A 6,811-nucleotide genomic window follows, 5' to 3' on the forward strand; every position below is an offset into this window, starting at 1 on the left:
CGCAAGGCTATGCGCCGTTGCTTAAGAACCACTTAGGTCCTGTGAAAGCGCGACTTTTATGCATGTGCGTGAAAAGATCGCAAGTGCTTTCTATAGACTTCAATGGGAAAAATCACATGGCGCTTGCATTCACGTCGCGTGGCATGTGGTTGCCGCGCAATTGTTTTCAGAATACAATAGGAAACAATGGGCGATTCTTTCCTCTGGAACGCCCAAAAATAGAACATGCAATATTTTTACCCCCCAGCAGCGCTGCGACAGAAAAGTCGCTCATATGGGTAAACCCATTCAAAGGAATGCGTTTCATATTGTGCATCGCACAAAACCCGGGTGAGATTCTCGCCCGTGTGAATGATCCCTAATGTCGCCTTTGCACACGATAATTGTAATTCTACTCATATTCTCATCCCTCGTACTTAAAATATATTTCCCATTAGAGTTAAGGAAACTGTCACCCACTTTTGGGTAACTGCGCCCCTGCGGAAACATGCCCATCTCCCGCTTTCAGGTGACGCAGCACTCAAAGTGTTAAAGGGTGTTTTCACAAGTTGGTGAGCCCGAGGTCAGTTTCCATCTGCATGCTTACTTGAGAAGTAACTTATTAGCCTCTTCATTGACAATAAGTCACTTCTCGGTAGGGTTGCCACTAGAGATGAGCGAACATACTCGGTTCGGGTGTTTCTGCACTCGAGCACCGCTTTTTCCGAGTAACTGACTACTCGGACGAAAAGATTCGGGGGGGGCGGGGAGCAGCATGGTGGAGGGGGGGGTAGCAGTGGGGAACAGGGAGGAGCTCTCTCTCTCCCCCCCCCCACTCCCCTCTGCAACCCCCCGCTCAACCCCGGCGCCCCCCAAATCTTTTCATTCGAGTAGTCAGTTACTCGGAAAAACCGGTGCTCGAGTGCAAAAACACCCGAACCGAGTACGCTCGCTCATCTCTAGTTGCCACCAAAAAATACCGGCCGAGGTATTTTTTTTTTAAGAGGCGTGTTCTGGGGGTGTGGCTTACCACAACGTTCCATTTTACCTGTGTTACTCCACCTTGAAATATATGACTCAACTGACAACTGGCTATTACCACATATTCTGGCACTATGCATTAGGACTACTAAGGTCCCAGACAGCAATGCCTGCTGTAATGTGTCGCCAGCTAGCGATGGCCGTGTAAAAGGTGCAGCCACAGACTCCTCCCATATTTGGGGCACTGGCCACTGATGCCTTTACTAAAAAAAAAGCATAGGTGGTTAAAGGGCTACTCAAGACTTACTATAGTTAGGGGCATACACAGAATTGGGTGCCCCCAAGAAGATTTATATTCTGCAAGACAACCTTAACCGGCCTCAATACAGCAGCTCAGCTCTAGGATTCCTTTAAGTGATGCAGCTCTATACAGTGTATCCTGGACACATTTATGAATCTGGAATATCGATGTATGTCCCAACCTGAACACAGGTCTTCTGACCCAAACTCCAATAAATTTATATGATGCTTGGAGTTCAGGTCAGGAGGTCAGGCTGGGACACTTCCTTATTATGGAAGCATAAATGTGACCAGAATCCACTGGTATGTCACCAATATTAGTAATTACACTGCCGATACCCCCAGGTGTCTTCTCTGATTACATTTTACTTTTCTTATCTTGTTCTAGACTGCCACAAAGGTTTCTTGCAGTCACAACTCATTTCTGCCCACTCTCCACATCCTGAAACTACCTCCACTGAACCAGGAAAGAACTCTAGCTTGCCAAGCCTCACTAGTTTTCTACCACTCAGTGAATGGGCATAGAAAAGCCTCTGTTTGAGGACCATAAACAAGGAAGAATTTCCAGCACCTCAGAAGTGTGAAAATAACTTTATTCCACATGCATAATCATAGAGTAAAAGCTGTACATAGGATATAACAATCCCTACGTGTTTCAAGCCTCAAAATTCATAGGCTTGTTAGAGTAAAAACTGTACATAGCATATAACAAGCCTATGGATTTTGAGGCTCGAAACACGTAGGGATTGTTATATCCTATGGACAGTTTTTACTCTATGATTATGCACGTGGAATAGTTATTGTTACGTAATGTTGTGGTTCCACTGTGTCTACCTACCAAGTGAAATCACCTGGCAGGATAGACAGCTGATACGGAGATGAGGGCTGAGCAAATGCAGAGAGCCGGTGCAAAGGACGAGAATGGGACTTACCCTGAACTGAGATGGGCTAGATATCCCTCTCCTGGAGATACTACTGAAATTGGAGAGGTCCAGGCCACCTTACCTAACCCTGACTCCTAAACCTCCCTAACTACCTGGTGAGGGAAAGCAACCAGAGTCAGATGCACTGGGGCGCACAGATGTGCTGGAGTGAATGTAAGGTGGAAAGTGAAGAGAGTCCAGTGTAGGGACCACAGACACAGGGAGTAGAAGGATAAATAAGAACACAGCAGTGAAACTCACAGGAGCTGGGAACACACCAGAACAAAGAATAAACTAGTAAAGGATACACGGAGAACTGAGTACAGACAGGATAGCTGTACGAGCAGCTTGCATGCAGTCATACAGGAAAGAACAACAACACCAAGCATTCTGAGTAAGGTCTGGGGGGGGGGGGGGTTAAATTGGAAGCTGATTGCAAATCCCCACAGGCTGGGAGGAGAAGTAACCCTGTGAGCACTGGAAGAAACAGACTCAAGAGGCAGGACGATGCCTTGGTTTGCTGGACCTAACAGTTCTTTTACCCCCACCTTCCTAAGACCTTCTCCCTTCCTGCCCGTCCTCTGACAAAAATTCCTGAATAAGCCGTGGGGCATTGATATTTATAAAGAGCTCACACGACCGCTCCTCAGGCCCATAGCTCCTCCACTCTACTAAAAAGTAGGTTTTTCTCCTAACCTTTTTGGCATCAAGAATAGCTTTGACCTTGAAGGTGTTCTTTGCCTGGATCTGGGATGACACCGTTCTGGGTCTTTTGGAGAACCTATTAAGTACCAGGGGCTTGAGCAGGGAAATGTGGAATGAGTTAGGGATCCGTAGGGAGGGAGGGGGATTCAACCTGTAGCAAGCAGGATTGATTCTTTCAATTACCTCAAACGGACCTAAGAAACTTGGAGCAAATTTGTAAGAGGATACCTTAAACCTAATATTCCTCAAGGATAGCCAAACTTCATCTCCTGGTGTAAAGTTGGGAGGCAGCTTTCATTGCGGTCGACTAAGTTCTTCATGGCCGCCACCGATCTTCCAAGATTCGCCTTGGTTTCTTGCCATATCCTGGAAAAATTCTCCACTGAGCATGCAGCCGCAGGAACCTCAGAGGTGATAGGGACAGGCAAAGGAATCCCGGGTTGGTGGCCATAGACAAAGAAAAATGGAGAGGCCTTAGTGTAGTCGCCGACACTATAATTGTATGAGAATTTTGCCCACAGTAGAAGGCTGAACCAATCATTTTGATAGGCATTAATGAAGTGACAAAGGTACCCTGATAGAATTTGATTCACACGCTCCACCTGACCGTTGGATTGTGTGTGATACTACGAGAAGAAGTCCAAGGATATGCCCAGCAATTTGCAGAGGGATCTTCAGAACTTGGACATAAACTGCACTCCTCGGTCCGATACAATATGCTTAGGGAATCTATGAAAATGAAAAATGTACTCAATAAACCTTTCACACAGCTACCCTGTGGAAGGCAGCCTAGGTAGAGGCACGAAATGCGACATTTTGGAGAAATGTCCAGCACTACCCATATGATGATGCAGTTGTTGAAGGGTGGTAGATCCATGATGAAATCCATGGCAATACGTTGGGGTCTCCGGAATGGATAATGGGCATAGCAGGCCCGCGGGTCTTGACCTCATCGTCTTGTTTTGGGCATAAGAGGTACAGGCCGTCACAACGAATGGCCACCCGTACTGTTGATGGATGAGTTCATTGGTCTTTTGTAATCCGGAGTGTCTAGCTAACTTGGACCCGTGGCCACAGACCAAAACCTTCTCTTTAGTCTTGGGTACGTAAGTTTTCCCAGGTGGCACACTCCCTAACTGAGCAGAGGACATGGATATCAACCTAGCAGGATTGATGTTGTACTGTGGAGCCTCCTCTACATCCTCAACATCGAAGGCTCTAGATGGTGCGTTTGCTTTGACATTATGAGCCACGGGTCGAAATACAAAATGAAGTCAAAGTGTGCAAAAAACTAGGACCATCGAGCCTGTCAAGGGTTAAGCCGCTGAGCGGTCTGCAAGTAAGTCAGGTTTTTATGGGCTGTAAAAATTATGAAAGGATGAGTGGCTCCCTCCAATAAATGTTGCCAGAATTCCAGAGCCATTTTAATGACCAACAACTCCTGATCCCGGATGGAGTAATTCCGCTCTGCAGGGGAAAAGGATTTTGAGAAAAACCTGAAAGTTTTTTTTTTTCACCAGGCAGCTTTTTGTAGTAAGGCTGCCCCAGCCTCAGATGAGAACGCATCGACCTCAAGAAAAAAGTGTCTCCCCTCCTCTGGTCGATCTAAAACCAAGGCTGATGACATGCCTCCTTAAGAGCCTGGAATGCAGACCAGTGCTGGGCATCTGCTTCCTTTCTCATAAGAGCAGATATGGGCACCATCAAGGTGGTGAAATGTGGTATAAATTGGCAATAAAAATGAGCAAATCCCAAGAATCGCTGCATAGCTCGGAGTCGAGAAGGACGAGGCCAATTCAAACCCACAAATACCTTCTCGGAGTCCATCTCTAAACCCTGTTATTTTAACATTTATGTGGTGCTTGAACTTCTTCTTTGCTTATACTTCCAATCAGAGGCGTAACTTGAAGCTCCTGGGCCCCAATGCAAAACTTGTAACAGGGCCCCCAACTATAATGCTTTACTTATAGTACTGGGCTTCCTATATGGAGAAGAGAGGCCTTATGGGCCCCCCAAGGCAACTGCATCCCCTGCATCGTCTATAGTTATGCCCCTGCTTCCAATGAACCTTACAGTATATGCCCCATAGTACAATTGCCGCTCTGTGGCCTGACAAAGTTATAGTGTCCCCTCTATGGCCCTAATTAGCAGTAGTGCCCCCAACTAGTAATAATGCCTCTTCTGTAGCCCCAACAGTTGTTCCTCTGTATTCCAACTAGTAATAGTGTCCTCCTCAGTGACCCCCAACTTGTAATAGTGCCCCTCCTAGTGCTCCCAACTAGCAATAGTGTCCCCCTCAGTGGCCCCTATTTCTATTGGGGCCACTGAGGGGAGGACTCTTAGTGTAATGGGAGGAGTCAGGGTCTTCCCTGAATACAACAGTGCCCAATGCTTCAATGAATTAAACCACATGCTTTTATGGTTGCTACCCCACTAGAGGGGCCCCACAGCAGCTAACTAAAACTGGATGTATATGTATGGACAGTGTATCATCTGCACGGAAGAAAGATCGCAAGCAAGGAATGACATCAGAAAGTAGCCCAATCCCTTGGAAACACCCTTCTACCGCTCAGGCGACCTTCTCTTGTGCTGTAGTGGTGAGAGCTATTCTGAGAGTCTTCAAAACTGGATGCTGCTCTCTTGGCTTGGCTGGATTATACTACATATTTTGGAAGTAGTATAAAGCATTTAAAAAAAAAGCAACACATTTACTGGAGGAAGAGCCCATTAGAATAAGGCTGGTCTCACATGACCAGATTTGAATTGCAGATTCCGCAATCGCCGTCCCACGGATGATCTGTGGTAAAACGCAGGCATTGAAAGGCATGTAGTTTTTGAATTTTCTTTCCCACCCGTGGGTATGAATTGCTCTCAGATGGCTCCAAAAATGCTTGGATGCTGAAATTGTTGCCAATGGATGTGCAACCTAGTAATATGGAAGGTGCCTTTGATCCTGTCCATGTCATATACTATGTTTATTTATTTCTGTTTTAGAAATGACTGCATGTATGTTGATAGCTAAACTTTTTGTTGAAATTTAAATATACTGCTATATTACATCACACTGCTATCTGACAGGCAGTCTAACAAGCCACCCCATGGAGATGGCTAGGCATTCTGCCACAATGGCCCTGGGGCCTTTCAGAAGGCCATGGGCTGCCATGATACCAGCATGGCTCCCTGCTGTCTCATCGGGGGATTTAAATTCCACTCTCAGAATTGACAGGGCCATTTAAAGGGTTACCAGCCCTGATGAGCTGCACGGCTTATCGAGGCTGTTGCCGCCGGGTGTCAGCTGTAAGAAACAGCCAACACCCACAATGTATGAAGAGAGATCACTGCGCGATCTCTCTTCATACATAGACAGTCGATATGATTCTAGAGAGAGGATCGGCTCTCTATTTTCGCACAGCGATTTAGCACCCTTCTGTTTACAAGTGAGACCCGGTTCACCAGCGTGTTGGAAGATTTTCCAACGACTGTCAGTCTAGGGAGGTAAATACCAAAATCTGATAGATGGGATTACTGGTTTATGTCTTCCCAGTTAGTGAGAGTCGGCCAGTCCAAATTAGTAAGAAAAGATAACTGATCAACGGGTTTTATTAATATATTATGGGGGAACTTGGATGACAATGAATAAATATGTAGATACTTGGGGATACTATGAATAAATATAGCACTTGTGTGCCGTAAAGTGTTAAGACAGCCATATGCAGTCTTAAGCTCTTGCTCACGACCTGAAGGTTGCGAGTTCAATCCCTGCTTGATTCAGGTAGCTGGCTCAAGGTCGCCTCATCCTTCCAAGGTTATAAAATGAGTACCCAGCTTGGTGGGGGGTAATAAATAAATAAGTAAATTACCTGAAAGCACTGTAGAGTAAGTTGGCACTATACAAATAATAAGTCCCCTCCCCCTATTTGAAT

This window comes from Eleutherodactylus coqui, chromosome 4 (assembly GCF_035609145.1).
Source record: "Eleutherodactylus coqui strain aEleCoq1 chromosome 4, aEleCoq1.hap1, whole genome shotgun sequence".
In the NCBI taxonomy this organism is placed as follows: Eukaryota; Metazoa; Chordata; class Amphibia; order Anura; family Eleutherodactylidae; genus Eleutherodactylus; species Eleutherodactylus coqui.